Source organism: Mustela nivalis (assembly GCF_964662115.1).
Source record: "Mustela nivalis genome assembly, chromosome: 7".
NCBI lineage: Eukaryota > Metazoa > Chordata > Mammalia > Carnivora > Mustelidae > Mustela > Mustela nivalis.
Genome location: NC_139026.1, coordinates 75,049,203 through 75,074,728, shown reverse-complemented (window position 1 = coordinate 75,074,728; position 25,526 = coordinate 75,049,203). Strand labels below are relative to the sequence as shown.

The following is a 25,526-nucleotide window of genomic DNA, read 5'->3' as shown; positions in this document are numbered from 1 at the left end:
CCTAAAGCAATCTACACATTTAATGCAATTCCTATCAAAGTACCTTCCATCGTTTTCAAAGAAATGGAACAAATAATGCTAAAATATATATGGAACCAGAAAAGACCTCGAATAGCCAAGGGATATTAAAAAAGAAAGCCAACGTTGGTGGCATCACAATTCCGGACTTTAAGCTCTATTACAAAGCTGTCATCATCAAGACAGCATGGTACTGGCACAAAAACAGACAGATAGATCAATGGAACAGAATAGAGAGCCCAGAAATAGACCCTCAAATCTATGGTCAACTCATCTTCGACAAAGCAGGAAAGAATGTCCAATGGAAAAAAGACAGCCTCTTCAATAAATGGTGCTGGGAAAATTGGACAGCCACATGCAGAAAAATGAAATTGGACCATTTCCTTACACCACAAACAAAAATAGACTCAAAATGGATGAAGGACCTCAATGTGCGAAAGGAATCCATCAAAATCCTTGAGGAGAACACAGGCAGCAACCTCTTCGACCTCTGCCGCAGCAACATCTTCCTAGGAACAACGCAAAAGGCAAGGGAAGCAAGGGCAAAAATGAACTATTGGGATTTCATCAAGATCAAAAGCTTTTGCACAGCAAAGGAAACAGTTAACAAAATCAAAAGACAACTGACAGAATGGGAGAAGATATTTGCAAACGACATATCAGATAAAGGACTAGTGTCCAGAATCTATAAAGAACTTAGCAAACTCAACACCCAAAGAACAAATAATCCAATCAAGAAATGGGCAGAGGACATGAACAGACATTTCTGCAAAGAAGACATCCAGATGGCCAACAGACACATGAAAAAGTGCTCCATATCACTCGGCATCAGGGAAATACAAATCAAAACCACAATTAGATACCACTGCACACCAGTCAGAATGGCTAAAATCAACAAGTCAGGAAATGACAGATGCTGGCGAGGATGTGGAGAAAGGGGAACCCTCCTACACTGTTGGTGGGAATGCAAGCTGGTGCAGCCACTCTGGAAAACAGCATGGAGGTTCCTCAGAATGTTGAAAATAGAACTGCCCTATGACCCAGCAATTGCACTATTGGGTATTTACCCTAAAGATACAAATGTAGTGATCCAAAGGGGCACATGCACCCGAATGTTTATAGCAGCAATGTCCACAATAGCCAAACTATGGAAAGAACCTAGATGTCCATCAACAGATGAATGGATCAAGAAGATGTGGTATATATACACAATGGAATACTATGCAGCCATCAAAAGAAATGAAATCTTGCCATTTGCAACAACATGGATGGAACTAGAGCGTATCATGCTTAGCGAAATAAGTCAAGCAGAGAAAGACAACTATCATATGATCTCCCTGATATGAGGAAGTCGTGATGCAACATGGAGGCTTAAGTGGGTAGGAGAAGAATCAATGAAACAAGATGGGATTGGGAGGGAGACAAACCATAAGTGACTCTTAATCTCACAAAACAAACTGAGGGTTGCTGGGAGGAGGGGGTTTGGGAGAAGGGGGTGGGATTATGGACATTGGGGAGGGTATGTGCTTTGGTGAGTGCTGTGAAGTGTGTAAACCTGGTGATTCACAGACCTGTACCCCTGGGGATAAAAATATATGTTTATAAAAAATAAAAAATTAAAAAGTTGAAAATAGAACTAGCTTATGACCCAGCAATTGCACTACTAGGCATTTACCCCAAAGATACAAATACAGTGGTCCAAAGGGACATCTGTACCCAAATGTTCATAGCAGCAATGTCCATAATAGCTGAAAAATGGAAAGAACTTAGATGTCCATTAATAGATGAGTGGATAAAGAAGATGTGGTATATGTACACACACACACACACACACACACACACACAGGAATATTGAGCAAGCATAAAAAAATGAAACCTTGCCATTTACCATGACACAGATGGAACTAGAGGTTATTATACTAAGCAAAATAAGAGAATCAGAGAAAGCCAATTATCATATGGTCTCACTTATATGTGGAATTTAAAAAAACAGCAGAAGACCCTATGGGAAGAAAGGAAGAAATGAAACAAGAAAAATCCAGAGAGGGACACAAACCATACGAGACTCTTAATTATAGGAAACAAACTAAGGGTTGCTGGAGAGGAGGGGGATTGAGTGATGGGGAAATTGGGTGATGGATATTAAGGAGAACATGTAATGTAATAACCATGGGGTGTTATATAAGACTGATGAATCACATGCCTGTACCTCTGAAAACACTAATACATTATATGTTAATTAATTGAAACTAAATAAAAAATGTTTAAAAATATTTATTGATCACTCATAGAAATAATTGTAAGGACCAATGGACATTAGGCATCATTATACTTCCTTGTCTATTTTTGGATCACATCACCGTATTTTTAAAGTTATTAACAAATAGGAACTTGACAAGGTATAATGGCCATTGTGAACATGCTATTATTATGGGAAGATCTACAGATAAGATAAAGGATTGCCTTTCCATTTTAGCTTCAAATAAAGAAAATTCTAAATACGTCCAAAAACAAGGGGATTGACAAAACAGCCTTTAAAGACTTCATTCCAAGAAATTACATAAAAGTTTTTAATAAATCCAAGGAATTCTGTTGAAATTATTGGTTTCAGATATCCAGAGATCACCAACCTAGCTGTCAATTCAATTCAGCTGATACGAAGTCACATAGACATTTACGACCTTGTTCATACTTCCTCTAACTAGTAGGTCCCTATGGTTTGCAAATACTGCATATCCAGGGCCAGCCACTTGCTATACTACTTGGTCCACCCTCCTGGTCCATAAAACTGCTAACTCTAACAACAACATGCTCTCACCTCTCAGTCAGATTCACCAGTAGCCATCAGAGAGTGCTCCCCTACCTTGAAATACAATAAAGCCCTATCACATTCTTCCTGACTTTGACAGTGCCCCACACAACTAAAGTGGGAGTACCTCTACCGACCTTCTGGAAAATGACACACACAGTCTCAAGTATTAAAGACACACACAGACACATACTCACACAAAACCACTCCAAAACCGGCAGTTTCGAGCTCTTGATCAATTCCAAATATCAAAGACTGTATTTCTAAGTCTTTTCACTTTTTCACCACTTTTCTTGCGGCTCCTGCTTGAACAGGACAAATCTTTTCCCACCCATGCACATCTTGCTGGCATGAACATCGGCCCTCACACAGACTCCCTCTCTCCCTAAAAACACTCAATCCAAACCCTGTTCAATATGACCCTACTTCCAGAAATGGCTTGGTCACACCTACAGATAGGACTGGATCTCTCCAGTATGTTCCACTTGCCCCTGCTCTCCCCTCACTAATGTCCAGTGGCAGAACTCAGGGCCTAGAACTCAGCTGGGAGATATCCAGGTTAGAGACAAGGGTAAGAATAGCAGGTAGTGAGTGGAGCCCAAGAGCAGTTCTACCTGATGATGTTTCCAGCTTGCCTTTCCTTCCCCACCTGAAGCCTGGGGTACAAAGAGTTAACTGGCCACAGCCAAGGACGTACCCACGGGGTTTACAGATCAGTTTGGCAAGTTAGAGTCTGACACAAGAACTGAAATCCAGGTCTCTTTCACCACAAGAAAGTGAAAATACAAGGGAAGTAACCCAAGGCAGCCTAGACAAAGTGCACTATCTGTGACATTTATGATTTGCTCCAGTGTCACACTCTTGATGTGTGACAACTGAACAGACAGACAATGCAGAGTCTTATTCCTTCCACTGCTTTACTTTATTTGCAAAAGAAACTACCTAATGCTTTGACATCGGAAAACATGACATGGTTCTCCACTGTAATAACTGCAAGTAAGGCTCGTCTGCAGAAGGGAGAGTGGGACAATAGTGAAAGGATTGAATGGGTGTAGAATAGGATTCCACTTGTTTCAGGAGGACAGGGAAGTATCCTTGTAGCGTAAACTCCCAGATAAAAGGTGTTACTGTATTTGCTACCATTTGCCCGCACTGTCTGTAATAACTACATCATCTGAACAGAGAAATTGGATGGTCTTTCAAGTAGAAACCACACAAGTTTCTAAGTGACAAAGACGGGATTCAATCTGTTCAAATTCAGATTTCAACTAAGTGTAAATGAATACAAAGGAAAATTCAGGAACTACAGATATTCTCTGTGCAAAAGCAGTGTTTCTCTTCCCCAATTTATCAACACCATCAACATTACCCCCAAATCATCACATACTCAGTTACACACAGTGCAAGATGGTGGTGGCATATACAGAGTTCTCCTCTCTGGGAACTTACAATTTAGGGCTTCATGACTACCTCCCACCTGTCCAAATAAGTAAAAGACACATAAACTGTGAAACAGGGAAGATATTCTTAGGTAAGAAATGAACAGTCAAGGCAAGGACATGTCAAAATCCCACATGGCTTACTGGCTGATGAAAGGTAAGAGTACTAAGGATCACATTTTCCAGGGTTGGCAAGACTAGTAAAAATCTGTGCACTGTGGGTCAGCCTGAGAAGTCTGCATGGAAGAGGCAGGAATTACTCCATCAAGACATTATGAATAACTCTTTTCTCAGAAAGCATCAGTTCAAGCAGTATCTTCAGCTTGGCCATGCTCCAATAACTAGAGCCTCTTTAAGCCTTCCTTCCATGCCCAACACCAAAAACACAAAACAAACTCCACCACACCTCAAGCCAGCAAATCCAGTTTGCCAGCTAGTCGGATCCAGTTAAATATTTGCTACAGATACTAATACAGATCACAATTCTAAGATATAATATTAATAATAATGGCAGTAATAATAATTCTCAGTCCAGGTCTGTGCAGAAAAGGAAGAGAGAAACCATTGCAGTAATAATAAATGCCTAACTTTCATCTTAGGGAAAGAGAAGTAAAGGTCAGATAACTTTCCAGAAAGCTTGAAAAAAAGCTGACGTAACCAAATTCAGCTCATGCTAAAGAAAATAAATATCCCAACTTATTTCCCAGGAGTCTTCTAAAAGCAACCTCACCAAACAGATCACTTAGCAGGTATCCTCCCACCTAGGACCTTACTTTGAACTATATTCTGTTTGCATATTACCTGGAAGAATCCTTTGTCTCCCTTTCTAAAGTAAAAACTCCTCAGACTAGAACCTGTTTCATGTTTTATCCATGAGGCTAGAAACCCAAATTCTGCAAGTAATACTTACTATGTGCAACCAAAACTTGAACGTGAAAGCATGGCAGCCCCCAAACTGTCTGCCCATTAGACCAAGAGGAAACACAGCCACCTCCTCCAACTCACCTACCTACCTTACCACCCCTAGGACTACCCCTCTCAAATCCCATAGCAGTCTGGCAGAAGCTGAATGCCAAGTCACTAAAAACTCATCCTGGTGGAGACCAACATGCTCCACACCAACTGTATGTAAACCAAATCCATCTACCCCAATGTAGACCAAAATCAATGTAGATATAGACCCAAACATTTTACTCCCCTCCTACAAAATCATATGAAGGCCCTGCTGCCAGCACCAGTAGGCTAGTATCATTGCACCGTTGTGTGAGAAAGCAATCAGACAGCCAGAGGTTCTCTAGAGACTGTATAGACTTCATGTTACCCAGTATCATTCTGGGATGATTGTGAACAGGTGCCTTTTCTTAATCCCTATGGGATAATGTTCGAAAAGACATAGTGAAATGCAATTCATGATTTGACACATTGATAGGATTAATTTCAGTCAGAATGTAGTTCTGGAAAATTCTTCACATTTCCATCACACCAAAACAAGAAATCATCTTGAAATTAGAAAAGCCTGAGCTTCTGCTTCTAGAGGTCTTCAGAAACTAGATGGGCTACCAGAAGAACCAGAATGAGATTTTCCAAACAGGAAACAGAAAGAGCTGGGAAAGCCAGGAAGGGCGTTGAGTTAAGGGTTTAGAAAGTGATGAATACACAGATGTCAACAGTGATAATCACTTTCATTTCTAGTTCCCTCTATGATTCTCTACTCCATTTCCTCAATCCTGAATCGTGCCATCACAGAGCACCTAATATAAAAGTCCTCAGGAGAATGCAGTAGAACATAATCCACCTGCCCATCCATCTCATTTTCCAGACTACAGCTATAATGTTGGGGAGCACTGCTCCACAGTCGCTTTTTTCCAATAAGCTTTACTAAACAACTTTGTTTTTCACCCAAACCCTTCCTTTCCTTGTAAGCACAGAATCCAGAAATCCACCCAGTGGTCCCATCCGTCACCATACTCTGTGTCTGCTGTTAGACTAGCAGTTGTGAGCGGTCAGAGCCCATGGCTCCTGCTTCCATGAACCTCCTCCCAGTACACACTCTCAATAATACACTGCACACAATGTGGCTTAGGAAAGGGCAAGTATCTTTCTGGATATTTTCTTTCATGTCTTTAAGGGTGTCCTTCTGTCCTCCTGTGAAAGTACTCGGCTCTTTGTATCTCTCCATCCTGTCTCACCAGGTTCTGTTCCACTTGGTTCTGAAACAGACCTCAGTGGCTGCTCCACACCAGCATCTCCCTTGGAAAGTTTGTTGCTTTGTTTTGTTGCAGGAAAGATACCAGATGATCTCAGTCATATGAAAGTTGTGTTCACCTCAAAGTCCTGAGCTCTTCTCCAAATACAGATCCATACGACTTCTCCACCAAGACCCACCTGCCTCAGCCCGGCCCAGGCAACATAATCTACAACAAAGAGCCTCTGACACAACTTTTTATGGGACACTGTGAATCCCTCTTCCTAGTTCTCTCCCATTCCCACTCTGCTTTGTGATTTCTGCGATAATCAAGGGGAAAAAAGAACAAGGATAAACCAAATGAATATCATCCAAAAATTCCATTTTTCAATTTGGAATATACTTGGTGTAGAAATTGGCCTTTCCACATGTTTTGCTTCAACTAAGGTTACACTGAATCTGCCTTCTGGAAGCACATAACACATATCAATTGATAATGGAGAAAAGCAGCCCAAGAGCTGCTGGAGGGCGAGAGAAGGACAATCTAGAAATCAGCGTTGGCCACGTGTAATAAAAAACACAGGTGTCCCGCATGGATGTGCAGTGTTGTCTGGGCTTCTGGGGTTGGGGTCCTGCCCATAGTGTACATGACAGTCTGGAGGCAGGGACGGGTGGAGAACCGTTTAAGGTCCAAGCACCTTCAAAATAAAAAGGGCTGCAAATGTGTTTTGTGATAACAGCAAACCACCTCTTGGTGACTCAGAATTTTATTGACTACAAGGCAGCCACACCCCAGGGGACCTTGGTAATCTTTCCTCCTACAGCCGGATCTAGTGGGGATTCATTAATCCCCACCACAACTTTTTAAAATTAGGTTAAAAAATGCAGGGAGATATTTTCAACAGCTATAAAAACAGATATTTAGCTCCTTGAGACTGGAGGGAAAAAAAAACCCTCAAATCCTCTCTGACGATGAGTGACCATCTTTTTTTCTTTTTTTTTAAATATTTTTATTTATTTATTTGACAGACAGATCACAAGTAGGCAGAGAGGCAGGCAGAGAGAGAGGAGGAAGCAGGCTCCCCGCTGAGAAGAGAGCCCGGTGCGGGGCTCGATCCCAGGACCCTGGGATCATGACCTGAGCCGAAGACAGAGGTTTTAACCCACTGAGCCACCCAGGTGCCCCGATGAGTGACCATCTTATCACTCTTGACCTGCTATTCTGCCAAGTGCATACCAATGTCCTCCCTAAGACGGTAAGACACAGAGACTTTCAGAATCTCCAGTGAGAAACGAGGTAAAACATGAAGGAGGCAGCAAAGACCAATGAAAAAAATCTTCATTCATTCCATGAACATGTCGAAGCGTACTATGTGCTGGGCCCTGTGGGAAAGACAAAGATGAAGAAAGGAAGCTCTGCACCAGGTGAGCAAGGGAAGGCCACGCAGGAGGGCAGGGCATAGAGGTGGGAAGGACGCTGGAGGAGAAGCACCAAGAAATAACCTCCCCTAACTCATATTTTGCTCATCAGAGCTGAGAACCTTTCGGGGCTGGAGGAGAATGTGTAGGCTTCCGAATCCTTCTGACCCAAACAAACCTACCTGCCGTTCCCAAATGCTCATGGTCCTGGTCTAACAACCCCCAAACCAAACGCTAGCTCTGGTGCCATGAAATAATCTCTGCTCAACCCCACAGGGCTGCTATAGCCAGTGGCATTCCTAGCCCAGCCATCTTCCTCCCTGGAGGAAGTTTTCCTCCAACTTTTCTGTTTTCCTGCCAACTCTATAAATAGGAGAAATCACTTACCCATGGGCTTTCTCTGCCTCAGAGGAGAAACAGGAAGAAAATGCAAACCAAAGCCAGGCACAGGGAAGGAGCTTGGCCAAGAAGAGTCAGGACTTGGAGGAGAGCTCAAAGGGTGCGTTCAGGGAGTTGAGGCCCTGGGGAGGCAAGGTCCTCATGGAGGAGGGGCCTCAGGAGTGTGAGCACTAACAAGGCTGGGCCTCAGGGAGTTGGGTCCAAAGTGCAGAAGGGGCCAGGGAAGGATGTGAAAGTAGGAAGGAGGTGGTTTAGCTGGAATCCTGGAGCAAGGATAAAGGTTTGCAACGGAAGACCCGTGGGGCCCTGCGTGGATGAGGTGGTGGACTGAGGCTTAAATGGGGCTTTGTTGGGTGACCTTTTTTAGCTGTGATTTTAGAAGTGAAAAACTTTCCAAGGTCCTAGGTGTGGAGGAGGTCTAGCTGGCAAGTGACGAGTGTGGGGAACCTGGTGGAGCCCAGCCTGTGGTGTTTGGAAGCCGGTTCCAGACCCAGTGAAAGAGCCCACTCAGCCGTCCTGTAATGAAGCACAGAAGCACCTCCCCCCATCCAGCTGCCTCTCCCAGCATCTCCTACAGGTTCCTCTACCACCACCATCCATCCTGGCCCCTCAGCCACCTTTCCAATCACATCAGGAATAAAACTAAAAGGGACTTGTCTTTAAGCTTCACCACGACGGATTTCCTGAGACAGTCTCTCAGCGTTCACAGCATATTCTGACTGAATGAGCATCGAGCCTTGTTTTGGAGGAAGTAAAGACGTGGTCCCTGCCTGCAGAGCTTCCTGCTCTAGACAATCATAATGAAGGGATCCCAAGACCCTGGAACTGTGACCAAAGGAAGGTGCTTCCTCCTTCCCAGAATGTTAATCTTCAAACAGAAGCAAGACTTCTCAGAGGTGGAGAAGGCGGGAACTGCTTAGAGACCCAGGGCTGAATGCACAAGTGATGGGCCCACAGTCCATGGTCACAAGGGAAAGGGGCACCACTGTCTCTACTTGATACTGCTGACATGCCTCTAAACCCTGGATTACGTGCCTCAAAGACTTGGGGTGGAGGTGGGGGAGGGGAGAGGAGGTCAACAGCTGGTTCCTAAAGGGACAGAGTCTATGCTAACTATACTACAACAGAGCATTGAACTTGGAGCAGAAAGAAGCGCTTCATATCCGAGGAAGAATCTCCAACTGAAGAAAACCTACCAATCACACTGACCCTGTCCTAACACATCTGCAGGAGACATGGACCAAGGGCAATAACAGAGCACCTCCTGTGTTCCAGGTGCTATGTGGGGTAGGGAATGAGTGGCCCAGCCAAGCCTACAGAGCCAGAATTCCTAGAGGCAAAGGAGACAGGCAGGATTGGAAGGATGGCTGTCATGACAGAACAGAAGGGGAAAGATACCTGGGTGATTGATCTGTGTCTGTTCCAACAGTCCTAGGCTGTCTCCCCTACCTCAGCTGGGATTTCCCCAGATGTCACCTTCTTGAGGCCAAGAAAGGCAGATGCATGATAGGGTCTGTCTCTCCATACATCTGGTCCCCAGATCAATCCCTTCTCCTTTCTCCCTGTGCTATTGGATGCCTGCTGAGTAGAGGGTGGGAGAGTGGGGGGAAGTCCAGGGCCCCAGTCACCAGGTAATAAAAAGAACTGACCCAGGTTCTTCTTTCATACCTCCCACTGGCCACCTGCTGTGGGCTAGCAGCCTAGAGGCCCAAGGGCCTTGCATTAGGCATGGCCCAGCCCAGCGGTTCAGGAGTGGTGCCTTGAGCCTTGGCACTATAGGCCATGTGCCTCCAGCCCCTGCTGAGCCCCGGAGACCCCACACTAGCAGAGGCCCTGATCCCTCTGTTCCCTTGTAGTCTACTGCCCACCCTAAGGCCCCATGGAGAAGGCAGCCTCCTGAACTCCTTCTAGCCCCCTCAGGAGCATGCGTAGACCCCCTGCAAGCTGGAGCTGAGCTCCAGATCCCCTTCTTTGTCTCCCAGGGCTGTTCCCAGAGTCCATTATAGGTGGTGCCACTGCCCTCAACCACACCCTAGCACCAAGGCCAAGATTCTCAAAATGGACTTGCTCCTGGTTCTCCCTGATGCTCAGGAGTCTGCTGCCATCTTTGCTGCCCTTACTGTTGTGACCCCGGTCCAGCTGGTCCCACAGCGGACACAACGCTCTGAAGGGCCTCCTGCCTCACCCACTGGTGTTGTTGCCCACTGTATAGGCCGCATCCGTCTCTGCCACCAACATCACGGCAGCCACCACCATTGCCTTCGTAGCCACATCCTCAACGGTCGCCGTTCCCGGGCTCTCGTCCATCTGGGAGAAAAAGACAAAGAGCAAGGGGCCCTACACGTGCACCCTGTGCACCAAGGAGTTCCAGAACAGCTACAAGCTCCGGAGGCAGAGGCCATCCACCCAGTTGCCAGATGGCCACCGGATGGCCAGATCCCCTGGTTGCTATGGAGATGCCCACCATGGTGCCCCTGTGCCTCCTGAGGGACCTCAGCTGAGCGGAGTCATCTGGGGAGGGCGGACTGTGTTGTGGGGAGCAGAGAGGCCACAGGGGCACATGGTGCACAGGTGAGAGGTGGCAGGTGACTGTGACCATCTCAGGAGGTGCACACCTGTGGGAGGTGCAGCAACCCTTCTGTGGTGTCTTCCATCTGAAACCACAGAGGCTATCAAAATGGACTAGGAGCCCTGAACATGCCCAGTGCGTCCACATTGCGGCAAGCACAAGGACCCTGTGAGCTACTGCAAGGGCGCACAGGACAGGAGGTGCAGTGCACAAGCCCTACAGCCTCTCCCCAGGTGGCCAGAGCTTCCTCTCAACAGTCACGCTCCACAGTGCCCTCCACAGATGGCCCTTTACATGTGACATGTGTGACAGCTGTTGCTACAAAGGACCTACAGCAGCACACACGGTACCACATGGTGTGTCACATGTGTGGCAAGACACCAAGCGCGGCTTCCGTTTCCGACCACACGCAGGTGCTTTGCCAGGATGTCACCTGTCTATGAGCTCTGCAGCAAACGTACCCCCAAGCTCTGTCCTAGGAGCAGTGGTGAAAGGGGCCCAGCAGACCTGACCACACACCTGTTCCCTCGGTTGTCCTGAAGACCTCTGGACAGTGGGCAGGGTACTGAAGACAGGAGTGGCCACTGCCTTGCCCCTCTCCTCTCTGTACCCACTTCCCTGCCTTCCAGGTCTGTGAGCCTTCTCCATGATGCTCCTTGCTCCCCTCCTTCCACAGCCCTCCCACTACTGTCTTCTACCCCTGAGGGAGTTACTGCTTTTGTTTCTTACCAGGGGGAGAGACGGAGAAAGGAGGGGAATCTCCTAGGGGGGGGGGACAGAATGGGGGACACTGGCAGGTGGAGCCCACCCAGGTGATGTCACAGGAAGTGTCTGCACCTTGAGGTTGGGGGAGGAAGAGAGAGTGGAGAGGGCAGCGTTGTGAACCAGAGATATGGGGAGAAGCTGAGAGACACAGAGATAAGAGAAGCAGGGAGAGAGCTGGGAGGGAGGGCAGATAGAGGGATCAAGGGTCGGGAGGGAGACAGCACAGGACGTAGATAAGGGAAGATGTGGGCGAGACAGGCTCACAGGGTGTGATGGGAAGAGAGACCCCCAGACACTGAGGGATGGTCACAGAGAGGGGGAGAGCCAGAAGGGTGATCCGAGGGCACACCGAGTCCTGGGACATCTCAGACCACAGAAATATCTGTGGATGGGGAGGGTGGAGAGGCAACCTTCCAGAGAAGTCCTGCAGAGATGACCTGGGGGTAAAACCCCCCAGGGTCATCCCACTCCCGTGCACACTTAGAAGTGTGATAACGTTCAGAATGTCCAGGGCTTCCATGTAATAACACCCAGGAGCTCGATATTACATTTCTTCTCCAAGATGAATTTTTAGCCTCCTCCTTCCCTGTGGACACACATCTTTTATGAAACACACTGAACCACATCCTGGACATTTGAAACTACCTCCATAGAGATGGGCTCAATTACAGCAGAAGAAACTTAGAATCCACTTTGGAAAGGAGTTCCCTTGAAGGCGGGGTAGATCAATGCCAGGACCTGAGATATACACACACACACACACACACACACACACACACACACACACACACATATCATGCTCACATGGGCACACACTTCTCCAAACACCTGTGCACACACACATCACTGCCTAACACATCTCAGGGCTCCTCCAATGTCCTCATTTCCAATTCCAGCAACTTCAGAACCCCCAGTCTGAAAGTGAGCATCTGCCTCCCTTTTCTCCCCTTCATGCTGGTGCCCAGTCCAGCTGTTGATTTCTGCCCAGCTCAGCTGTCTCCTGCCTGGCGTAGGGTTGGCTTGTCCTGCTTCAGAAGCAACAGTGAGAGCTTCTCCTTCTCTTGTCCTCCATCCCTGTCCTGCTGGGTTTCTCCTTCTACACCACTTCCTGACTCCCCTCCTCCAGGCAGCCTTCCCTGATGAACTCACTGGCTCTGATTCTGAGTTTGCCCTGCTCCTATGCACCTGTGGCTGTGTGCTGGGTAGGTGTCACCAGGTTACTCTGCATATGAGGGGGCAGGGAGGGGACCGTGCGCTCCCCAAGGGCAGGACCCCTTGACCCAGTATTTCAGACAAATGTCAGCCCCCACCCCCAACCATACTAGGCTGGGGATGTTCCTGGGAACACTGCTATCTGGTGGTAGCAAACACACAGAAAAATGACACAGGGCTCCAGAAGCCACCAGGAATGTCCCCCCTTCTTGTCCTAGGCTGCAAGTGTCACTTCCACAATGACCGTCAGTGCCATGTGGGAGGAGGCATGTCCTCCACTGTGTCTTCCCACATCCACCTCGTTTTCTCCTGGAAATACTGCTTCTCAGCGGGATCCTCACCCTCTTCTCCAGCTTTGGGAATGCTGGGCCCTTCTAAAGGACACCCATGTGGCCCTGGTGAGGAGGCTCAGAGTTGTCCTGCAGTCTGAGAAGGGGTCTGCATATGGGATCCTGCAGGGGCCACTGTCAGCACCACTGGTAGGAAGGTGGCAGGCAGGGGGACAGGCTCACTGAACTCAACCCAGGAGAGAGGGACAAGGTCACCCTGTGAATCATGAATGGCCACCTGTCCACCTCACCCCAGGGTTGTGTCAGCCCATCCCAGCTCTCTGGGGAGACAGGAGCCCTGCTTGCCTCCCCCTACCCATGATCTGTTTCCCCACAGCCCTGCTTCTCCCTAACCTCCTCTCCCTCCTGCAGTGAGAGATGCCCTCCCTCCCCCTGTCTCTCCTGCACCCCTGCCTCCAGCAGTATCCTTCTCCACCTCTGTCTCTCTCTATCCTCTGTCTCTTTCTCTGCTCCCTTCCTCACTCTCAGCTTCTCTCCCTCTCATCTTAGTCTGGGATCTGCCATTTCTTTCCCAGCTCAGTCTGTCTCTAACCTGAATCTTTAACCTGCATTTCTGTTCCCTTGGCCCCCTACTACTCAGAGCAGGGGCTGCAGAGGGAGGGGATATGGGAGGTTCCTTTAGCACTAGAGGACTCTGGCTTTGTGACAAGAGCTCTGAACTGCTGGGTTACACACACACACGCACACACGCACACGCACACACACACACACACACACACACACACACACATACACAGCATCCTCTCTGTGCACACTAACCGGCGGTCTACTCACCCTGGCCTCATGTCCATGGATCCGTCTTGGGCTCTGGGTCCATGGCTTTCCCACCCCTGAGAACGGGTCCAATCTGTGTCTCTGAGTCTCTGTGCATCTCTGCTACCATTAACCTTGCATATCTCTCTGCATCTGTCTTGGATCTTCTGCTCTGCTCTCTGAAGGCTCCTCTCTTTCCTCTCTCTTGTCTCTGGTTCTGTCTCCTGGTCTCTCCATTACACTGCCCACTGTCCGTCCTTCTTGACTGTTTGTGGGTGTTTTGGACTCTCCAGTGTGCTTACACTGGCTCTGCCTTCTGGTCCCAGCCTGTAGGTCCTGGCTACTGTGTGGGTCCTTTCTGTCCCAGTCACTGTGTCAGTCTTCCTCCTGATCCTCTTCTACCCCCAGAGAGGCCTCCTCTATCTGAGCGTGGGCTGGGGGTGAGGGCTCAGAGGGGATGCAGCAGGCAGCTCTTGTGTGGAGGATGGATGGCTGACCATCTAGGGGACAGCACAGCTCCACTGCAGCATTCTGCTCCTCACAGAACATTCTCCAGGACTCCGGATGCCGGTTGGCTCCCTGCCTACTATGCTGCCGGGTCAAGCCCTGAGGCTTAGCCCTGACCTGCCCCAGTGCATCCACTGGGAGCCACGGGAAATTCTGGGAGGGCACTCCAAGTCCCCTCAGTCAACTGTCTCTGAGTCTTGAGCATTCTGAGAGGAGGAGTGAGGACGGGGGTAGGCTCACCTGAGGTGTTTGCTGAGGGGTGAGAGGGGTTGTGTGCACCACAGAGAGCCTGGCAGCTCACTCTGCATCCCACAGGAGAAGTGTGCAGTGTCTCCCTGCACCCCTCAGACAGACACACACCAGACACCCAGGCCAGGGAGGAGCTCTGACAGGTCTGCAAGTACAGGAAGGGGAACAGAAACTATGTGCATCTCTCCTTTACCCCTCTGGCACCCGTAACCCTTCCTTGCCCAATGGAAACTCTGCATAAAGTCATTGGCTCCTATTTCACCAGGTGTCCCCAAATAAGCCCCTACATCAGTGGAGCTCAGTCCTTCCAATATTCCTCCCACACCCACCCCACCGACTCACCCTCAGCAGCGCAGTATCTGCCCCCAGGACAGTGTCTCCTGCCAAGCTTTCACAGCACCTCAGTGATCATGGGACCCCAGCTCAATGCTTGGTCATCCCACCCCCTCCTCCCTCATTACCCGTTGTGCCTCCCTCATCCTCTCCCCCTTCCTTGCCCATCCAATATAGCTTGGTCCCCTGGGGGTCGCTCTAAAGAAAGGCAGTCACTAATGAGCACTGAGCACTAGAAGGGGAGGGCCAAGGGCAGCCTGGTCGGGGGACAGGACTCCAGAGCTAGAGAGAAGGAGTCCTGCCAGCACCTGTCACATAGACCATCTCCCTCCAGCATCCCTGTGTACTCCCCCTGGCTCCTGCCAGTCCATCCCCTGCTGAGGCTGATGGACTGAGCTCAAGTGGGAACTCACAGAAGCCTAGAATCATAATGCCTTGTCTGCTCCCGGCCCATTTGCTCCAGGAGTGTCATACCCCTGCTGCTTTCTTTGAAAACTCCAGATGACCCTGGGCACTAAGGGTGTAGATGGAGCCCAAGGGGAAGAGAATTTGCTCTCTCTGCTCAATCACTTCATCTCAACCTTTTGTATCCACCACCCATCCCCCAAATCACAACTTAACATTTTGGGCAATGGCAAAGGGGGTGAAGTCTCAGGAAGATGTTCCTAGTCTTCGGGAGATCCTGATGCTTCCAGAAACCAGAGGAGATGCGGGGAAAGATGGACTTGGGAGACCAAAGATCTCTTTTCTGGATGAATGCAATTTCCACTGGGGGCAAGGGACAAGGCCCTGAGGACTGGAGGGAAACTTCTCAAGCAGAGGCCTGCGAAGGGCTCGAGGCCACAAGAGGGCAGCAGGGAACAGTGCTTCCTGCAGAGCCAGCCCTGGGCCCTGGGCACTGAGACAGAGCTGGGCTGCCTGGGCTGGAGGGTCTGGGGCTCTTGCAAGATCCCAGGAATTTCTAAAGAACACAGGAACGCCCTCCCTCTGCCCTTGCCACTGGCATGCCTTATTCCCTTCAGCCCCTAAAATGCCATCCCCCACTCCGGCCCCCTTCCTTTTCCTTTATGGTTGAACAGCAGATGACATCCCCCGCTCCCAGAGGTGATGGCTCACTGGGGCCCAGCGGAGAACTGAAGCCAGAGCTGGAACTCACGTGTTTTTGATTCCCACACCAGGGCCTTCCCATTGGTGCTGACCTCTGCTCCTCAAAGAAAGCATACTTCCTAGGCCTCAGTGGGAAGCCAGCTCACAGCCCTGGGTTTAAACACCCATGTCAGAGCTCCCCCTTCCCCACATGACATATGCTTAAACCCAGAACTGGGCACAGAGAACTGTCAACCATGGAGCACTGACATGTAGGCCACACACACTGTGCTCTGTACACCCCCACCCTCAGCACACACCCCCTCTGCTCCTCAGAGCCCCACAGCCTTGCCCCACAACCTTGGCCCTCACTGCCGACTTCCTGAGCTGAGGGAGGACAGGGCATTAGTGAGAACCTGAAACCACCCTTCCACCCAGTCCCAAGAACTGGGAAGACAAAAGAAAATGGATAAGAGGCCCTAAAACAATCCAAAAAGTTAGACTTTGCCCTAAAATTATGTTAATGTTTCTCCTACTGTTAGGGACTGAATATTGTGCCCATCCCTGGTGTGTATGCTGAAGCCCTAAAGCACAGTGTGATGGGATTTAGAGATGAGCCTTTTGGGAGGCAATCAGGGAGGGTTAGGTGGGGTCAAAAGGGTGGGGTCCAGATGATGGAATTGGGGCTCTTACAAGTAGACACCAGAAATGTGAGGACAGGTGAGGACGCACAGAGAAACCAGCTGTCTACAAGCCAGGAAGAGACTCCTTATCAAAAACCAAATCCAGCAGCACCTTGATCTTGGCCTTCCCAGCATCCAGAAATGTGAAAAATAAATCCTTGTTGTGTGTGCCACCCAGCCTACCATGTTTTGTTATGGCAGCCCCAGCACACGGGGATGCCTGCTTCCCACAGAGGCCACAGTTTAGAAACACTACTAACAGCCTACAATATCTGATACACCAGCTGCTTCTGCGTATTTGCAAAGCACCCAGCCCAGCGCCTGGCCCGTGCAGACACTCGGGAAGTACTAGCCATTGTGATTTTGTGAGAAGACATCCTGTTATATTGGAAAAGATATGGGTTTCAGAGTAAGATTGATCCAAGAGACCTTGAGCAAGTTACCCTTAGAATTTATATCTCTTCACCTATAAAACTGGCCAGCATCCTGCACAGTCATTGCAATGATTCTGTGTGTGAAAGAGCCCTCTCCATACCTATGTCCTTAGTTAGTGGTGAGTCCAGGACCAGCATCCATCCGCTGAGCATTTATTACATATCAGGCACTGGGCTAGATGAAGCAGTACCAGAGCCGGGACCTCTACAAAAGAGAAAAGAGGCTTTAAACGTCAGAAAATAGGATTCATCTTGCATCAGCTCCTTCCACAGCCTCTGGAGAGACTTTTGAAATCATGTCCACCTTCTCCCAGCCCCAGTCCGGAGTTCGTCTGTATTCCAACACCAACATTTCCAAGACCTCACAACCTCAATCAGCAAGCATTCTTCAACTCTTAACTGTAGCTTCCACTGGTCTTCAGGAAAGTATTTCCCTACTTAAGAAAAATCATCAGGGATTACTTTCCTAATCCTTTTTAAAATTTTTTTAATTTTTTTAAAGATTTTATTTGTTTGGCAGATAGAGAGGGAGAGCACAAGCAGGGGGAGCAGCAGAGGGAGAAGCAGGCTACCTGCTGAGGAAGTAGCCTGATGTGGGACTTGATCCCAGGACCCTGAGATTGTGACCTGAACTGAAACAGATGCTTAAGTGACTGAACCACTCAGACATTTCAACCTTCCTATTCTTGGTGTGAATCAAGTCCAAACCTTTTAACATGACATATTGGTCAAAAAAAAACATTAACTACTATATAACACCAAGTCCAAAGTTTTAGTGTTATAGTGAACAGAAATGGATTTATTGGTCAAGTGAAGTCCAAAATACATGTTTCTGATTAATAGGCAGTTCTCTGCGAAATGGTGATTCAGGTTGCTTCCAACTTGTGGCCCCACCATCCTTAACATTTGGCCTTCAAGGTCAGTGTGCTTAATGGGCATTTGCATCAAACCACAAAGAAAAGAACAGGAAGGATCTGCCTTGGGAGGCTTCATGGGCCAAGCCTGAAAGTGGAACACATCACCCAAAGGAAGTTGGAAAGTGTGATCCAGTTGTATGTCCAAGAAAAAGAAAGAGAGAGATTCTGATAAATACATAGCAGGCTCGCCTCACAGGCATTCAAGGTTCTCCACACTCTGTTTAAACTCACTTCATATTTGATCTCTCAAATTTGATAGCATTTACCTTTCAAACTTTATACCATTTTGCAGTATAGCTATTGGTCAGCTTTGCTGAAGTAACAACCAACCCCCAAATCTCAGTGGCGTACTGCAACAAAAGTTTGTTTTTTCTTTCTTCTTTTCTTTTCTTTTTTCGTTTATAATATTCTGTTCGCCACTATATGGCACATAGTTTTTGATGTAGTGTTCAGTGATTCATTAATTAAGTATAATACCCAGTGCTCAGCACAGCATATGCCCTCCTCAAAATTTATTTTTTTTTATAATTACTTTTTAAAAAATATTTATTTATTTAGTTGGCAGAGAGAAAGAGATCACATTTAGGCAAAGAGACAGGCAGAGAGAGAGGGAGAAGCAGGCTTCCTGCTGAGCAGAGAGCCCAATGCAGTGCTCTATCTCAGGACCCTTGAGATCATGACCCGAACTGAAGGCAGAGGCTTAACCCACTGAGCCACCCAGGCGCCCCCTCAAAGTTTATTTCTGACTTAGATATATGCAGACTCTAGGCAGGCTGCAGCTCTGCTCCATGGGACTTCTCATTCCATGACCCAGGCAGAAGGAATATGCCCCTTCTGGTAGCTGAGAAGAAGAACAAGAAAGTAGAAACTCTCACATGCAAACACGGCAAATGTCTGTTCACATCCATTGGCCAAAATAGGAACCATGGCCAAGTCCAAAATCAACTAAATAAGACATATATACTCCTTTAGGAGATACTTCAAGTCACATGGCAATGGGCTCAAAGGGAGTAAGTAACTAATTTCAAACAATTCATCAGTCTATTAGAACTTCTCGCCATCATCTATGGTACCTGATAGACATTACTCATTCATCTCAGCACACATGGCTCAGCATCCTTCTCAACACATTTCTGGCAATCATTGCTAATATTCCGGGTGAAGCAAAAACCTAAAATTGATATGCTGTACTTATGTGACCTCATAGGTTTCCATAAACATTACAGACTCCCATCTCTGAATCTTTGCTTCAGCCTGAAATAAGCTCAGCCTTCCTAGACATTCTCCTGCCAGACTCTCCAACTCTAATCCATCCTTCAAGGATCTGCATTTCATCTTCATTCTTTCAGTGAAATTCACTGAATACCTAGCACAGTACCTCACAGACATAGTTGCTGAATAAACCTATTTCACATCACCTGAGCCTTAGACACAATTGCACAGTGAAATTTGTCCCTTGATTAGTAGAAGTGTTTCCTAGAACAATGGGAGCTAGTGGATAAAATGAGGGCCTACTATATAAGTCTGTTGTATTACAGGAAAAATAAGCACATTTTAAGCACCTAATACATGGAAATTGTTATTAATTTTAACTCTAGCTGAGACCACGATTTCTTCCAAGTCTTTACTGGGGGTTAGAAAAATCCTGACTAATGACACAGACATGTCACCTAATGTTTGTGGAGCCCAGGGACATACTGTTAAGCACTCAGAGATTTTCGGTTAAAGGCACCCACGGGCAGGTCAAGACACCCTATTTAGTCATAACAACAAAACAGGACCAAAAAATGTATGGAAAACAGAGGCTCCACAACTTTGTACAGCAGAGGACTAAAGCAGGCATCAGGAAGAGCAAATCAATTCTTCAACTGTCATCCCTGAACACGGGGACAGGGAGAGAGATCACTGGAAGGACTCAGATGCTCTGGGTGGGCGGGGGGTGGATGTCTGGGAAGGGTGGGGGGAAAGAAGGATGCCCAAGTCCATAACTTGACTTGGGTTGTGGGATGAGTGTGAATCCTTTACTTCTCCTAAATAAAGACAGGACCAACAACAGGTGCTGCTATCCCAAATCATTTAAACCAATAAAAGGCTTGGGCAAACCAGACCCTCAAGTGGCTTGTTTAGGAGTTGTGACTGCTCCTGAATTATACCAGACTCCATTTGCAACTTCATTCTTCTTCACTTCCCCATCACCACCACCGCCTCAGGCAACGGGTCCTCTTCCTAGACCTAGAGGCCACTCTAGGGGAGCCCAGTCCAGGTGTGTGAGTACTGGCAGCCCCGTCACTGAAACTAAGTTGGCAAAAGGAAAAAAAGAAATCTATGCACAGCACACAGTTTTTAAAGGGGCTGTCCCTGAGGTTGAAGCAAAGAAGAAACTGTTACCCTAGCTAGTAGTTCCTCATCCCCTGTATAGTAGTAGCTATAACGTACTGGCAAGAGCACTGCCCTTGGAGTCCGGCAGCCCTGGTGGAGATCTACTGTCTCGTCACTTTGCTGCTTTAGATCAGTTCCACAACCATCCTGGACTGTAGTTTCCTCATCTGTAAAGTGTGGGTAACAATGATACCTATTCCCAGCCTGTTGAGAAGAGCAAATGGGAGAACGCACACCAAAGCATTCTGCCCCTTTGAAGGCATTAAAAAGAAGGCCTTAGAGCCCTAAAACTTCCTCCACCATGAGCATCATTACACATCTGATGAGTGTTTCCAGCTGTTACAGATTTTATTTGTGGGCAGTAGTTGGAGTTCCCCAGGCTTAGATCTGTAAGGACAAGTCATCCCCGCTTAGAAAACCAGAAAAATTGTATTTGGAGAAAACACGGACTAATTTTAACCAGGGATTTTTAAGAGATGAAAACCCAAAGAAACTTCTTGTTCTCAATCCAATCCTTATTTTAGAGGGAGAAGTCCTCGTTTTTTCCTTCTCTCTCCCTTGTGTGTGTGTGTGTGTGTGTGTGTGTGTGTGTGTGTGTGTGTGGAAGCAGCCCACCTTTCCTCTATGAGTTCCTCTGGCCTTTTAAAGTTCCTATCCTCCCTGCCTCCCCACCTCCAACTCTAGTCTAGCATGGGGTTGTGATGCTTGGGGATGTGCGCGTGATGAGTGGCCATGGTTGAGTGGACGCTGTCCTCTTTGCTTGACATAGGATGAAGATTAGTGGCTGGAAAAGATCAATGACAAAGGCCATCTCACAGCCTTGGGCTGAGTTCTCCTGATGGTTGTTCCAGAAGTGTAAGATAATACACTTCTGGTTCTCTATGGGGGCAGAAGACATCAGTGGAGAGGTTCCATGGAGTGGGAGCACTTGGACTGATATCTGAGGATAAACAGAAGGAGGAGGGAGCCATGAAACACCCATAGTTTCCGATTAACGCTCCCACCTAACTTGCAATACTTCTTCCTCTCAATCCCATCTTATAGCATGCCTCCATCTACCCATCCAGGCACCTAGAATTGAGGCTAAACAGGGTAGAGAGAAAATGGGAGGGAAATACTAGAGCTGGGCTAACACTTAGTCAAACCAATAGGTTTCTAGTCCTGCTCCTGGCAAGACCTGGTCTAAAGAATGTTAGGTTCTTTTTGAACTCTCTATCCCTTCACAGCATTATATGTACATTCCCCCCCCACCTTCCAGTCTATTCCCTAACTCCTAGCCCTTTCCCAGCTCGAGGTTCCCACTACCCAACCACCCCCCTCCAAGTTCCTGCTGAAGATTTCTCTCCACCCTTGAAGCAGCTGCCTCCAGAATTCTTGACTTCCTGGAGCAGTCGAGTCACAAGAAAGAACCTTTTTTCCCCTATATTCTTCCTTTCCCTTCATATCTTGAATGAGAGCAAAAGCTTTTTTTTTTTTCTTTCAATTCAGAAAACATCATGTTGACAGAGCAGAAGGGAGAAAGATGTCAGATGACAGAGACAATCGGGGTAAGTGAAGCTCGTCTCTCCCCATCTTAGCTTTCCTCTCGCCTCCATATTAGTGTCCCTCCACACTCCGTGTCTGTCATCATCCTTGCGAGTATAACTGCATCCTGCCCCCATTCAATCCCTCAGCCCTTTCTGCCCTCCCTCACTGGTAGTTGCATCAGCATACCCCTCTCCCACCATGGGCTCTCAACAGGTGGAGGCTGCTGGTGTTCAGGATCACCACATATTCAGAAAATTCCTGGGGCAAGATGGCAGAAAAGTAGGATACCTGGTTTCAACTGGTCCCCTAAAGTGAGCTAAATATATACAAGAACACTCTGAAAACCCATGAAATTAGCCTCAGATGTAAGATTATACACTTCTGGTTCTCTATGGAAGCAGACAACATCAGTGGAGAGGTTCCATGGAGTGGGAACACTTGGACTGATATCTGAGGATAAACAGAAGGAGGAGGGAGCCATGAGAAGCGACCCACTGGATAGTAATACCCCAATATGAAAGTACCCTGTGATTGGGGACCAGCATTAACTTGAGTTTGGTTAAATGCACTCAAAAGGAGCAAAAGATCTTAAGCGACAGCTGGTGGAATCAGGCGATCTTAGGCACGGGCCTAAGCCCGTGCACCCAGGACAGCCCCTGCTGGTGACCACCAGTGCCAGAGAAAGTCTGGCGGGGACTCCGGTCTGTAGGCCCTGAGCCTGTGGCTTTCCGCTGCTTGCACCACCACTGGACTAGGCACACTCCCACCTGCCTCTGAGAGAACCCCTGGTGGGCACCACCAGCTATGGCCTCTAGGAGCGCAGCCTTCCAGGACAAGCTGAGGGTCTGAACGTTTCCAACATGAGCCTGAGAGAACCAAACAATCTCTGGTTGGGATCTCTCGACAGCCACTTTCTACAACCTGCGACCCCGTTGCGTGCAAAAGCACTAGACATGCCATGGACCCCAGACACCAGTCCCGGCAATGGCACTCAACTTGGTTGGGGCTCCCCGAACCAATATTGCTCACAGCTTTAGTGACACAGGGGTGCAGGCACAAGTGAGGGCCTCGGCAACCCCTGGGATGGTGGCTGGGGTGCACACCACCTGTAGGAGGCCGTGGTGTTCAGTAGAGTTTGCAGAAGGAGAGTCTGTGTGTTCTGGACCACCCAGAGGAGAGCAGACTGAGGCTTCTCTCTGAGGCAGAGATCTGGGTGTAGACAGAGTCTACTCTTGCTCTAACCTTCTGAAAAGCCACAAAAAGCAGCCAAAGAATGAAAACCTCCAGAGAACAAAAGCCTAAAAAACCAGTTTTCACAGAGACAAACCCCTTGATAACATGCAGGGCAACTCAACCCAAGCAAGACTGATGGGAGAACAATGCAACAGACCCTTTTTGGTGGTGACTTCTGATTGCTCTGAATCTTTCCAGGGTCCACCTAGCCTGTATTGTGGGTGATATATTCAGCTATACATGCCCTCAACTGCCTCTCACCAAAATGACAAGGAAGAGGAACACCAAACAGTAGAAAAATTCAGAGACTGTGCCCTCTACCATGAACTATTGGATATGGACATGAACAGTATGTTGAAAAGGCAATTCAAGGTAATAATTATCCAGGCAATGTCCAGGTTGAAGAAGATCAGTAGTGACAACACCGAATCTCTAAGAGTGAAAGTAGAGCCGATCTGGCAGAAGGATCACCACATATTCCTGTGGTCTTTAGTCCATGCCAGTATCCAGTTCTTAAGGGACAAAGGAAGATGGAAAACAGGAAGGGAGGAGCCAAGGGAATAGAGGTTTAGAGGAGGGTATAAGGCTCAGAAACAAAAGTTAGGCACAGAGGAAAGGAAATGTAAGTGCAGATAAATAAAATGAGAACTCAATCCATCAGGGTTCAGCAGACAAAAACTCATGGGATTATTAGAGTCATCTACTTACAGGTGGCAGGAACTATAGGCAGCCACCAGTCCTGCCTCCTACCAAAAAAAAAAAAAAAAAAAAAAAAAAGGAAGAAGTCTTTTAGGGAACCAGGCATAAGGAAGAAACAAAATGCTGTCCTATTTGAGAAGAAGGTTGTCTTTAGGTTCTGAAGGACCTGGGTTCACATCTCAGCTCTAATACTTACAATCTGCTTGACCTTAGACAAACTACTTAATCTCTCCATGTCTGTTCTCTTAGTAGTAAACGGGGATGCCCAGTTTATAGGGACAATATGGAGGTTTAACGTGATGTGGGTAAAGGGTTAGCATATATCTGGTACATGGTGCGCACTCAGTAAGTGGTGGTGATGGTGATGATGATGATTAAGGAGGGGAGGTTTGGGAAAGAGAGGAAGGACAGGGCTAGGGAGAAACACTGGAGAAGAGTATCCCAGGGAACAGAAATAGCCTGTGGGGAGTGAAGAGGAAAGTTCCCTACTGCATTTACTGCAAGGGGCTCAAACCAAGGACAGTGGGTATTAAGACTCATCAAGGGGATGGGGTGGGGGAGGTGACCTGCCAACCACTTGAGGCCCTGAGATCATATTGGTGCCCTGGGTCTGTTCTTCTTTCCATAGCCAGCTTCCTGCCCAGACTCAGAGCCCAGTTCTACCAATTCCAGGAAATGCCAGGCCTGAGTATTTGGGCAGAACCCCCTTCTCCAGTTCCAAGACCCAAGGCCCATGGATGAAGAGGTGACTGTGGAGGAGACTGATGGTGGCATTGACATCGTGCTGGTTGTCCCCAAGACCACTGTGCTGAGTGTGAGAACAGAGCAACAGAACTGTTCCTGGGCAAGGAAGTGAGAGGGCAGCACCACAAGGGCCCCTTCTCACGTCATTCTCCCCTTGGCGGTGACCTTAACTGAAGACCTCACTGGGAGTTACAGTCTTGCCATTGAGATCTAACATAGACACAAACACGTAGGGTCGGGAAGCAAGCCATCCAGGCTAATGTCACTCAAGATTTTTAAGAACTTTTTGAGGATTCTTTCTCTCAACTGCTGTGTTCTGTACTAGGCCCTAGAGGAAGATCCAAGGGGTGAGGGAGGCCCCTCCAGGAAAAGAATGTTTATAGGAAAGAGAAGATTGAGGCTGACTTCCAGTAGAGGTGAGGAGTGAGAGTAGATGGTAGGGCCACAGGCCTGCACTGCCCAATACTGGAGGCGCTGCCCATACGTGGCTCTTGAGCACCTGAAATGTGACTGGTCCAAACTGAGATGTTCTGTGTGGGTAAAAGACACAAAGGATTTTGAAGTCTTCATATCTGAACAAAATGTAAAAGATCTCAATGTTTTTCTAAATTGATTACATATTGAAACGACAACATTTTGGATAGACTGTGTTAGGTAAAATATTAAAATGAATTCACCTGTTACCTTTTTAAGTGTCTATTAGAAAATTTAGAGGTATGAATGTGTCTTGCTGTCTTTTTTATTGGATCTAATAGATCAAAGAGGGAAGAATTAGAGAGCAGGACAGATGTTGAAGGGAGGACTTCCTGAAGGAAGA

The 25,526-nt window shown here is 47.7% G+C and overlaps 1 pseudogene across 1 annotated transcript in view; it reads right to left on the bottom strand.

Annotated features, from left to right (window-relative positions):
* LOC309868597 (cationic amino acid transporter 3 pseudogene) overlaps positions 1–8,337 on the bottom strand; it is a 31,937-nt pseudogene extending 23,600 nt beyond the window's left edge. Inside the window, exon 1 of the transcript XR_014316497.1 lies at positions 8,258–8,337. The product of XR_014316497.1 is annotated as a cationic amino acid transporter 3 pseudogene (transcript). The remainder of the gene's footprint in view (positions 1–8,257) is intronic.
* Positions 8,338–25,526: the final 17,189 nt, after the last annotated feature.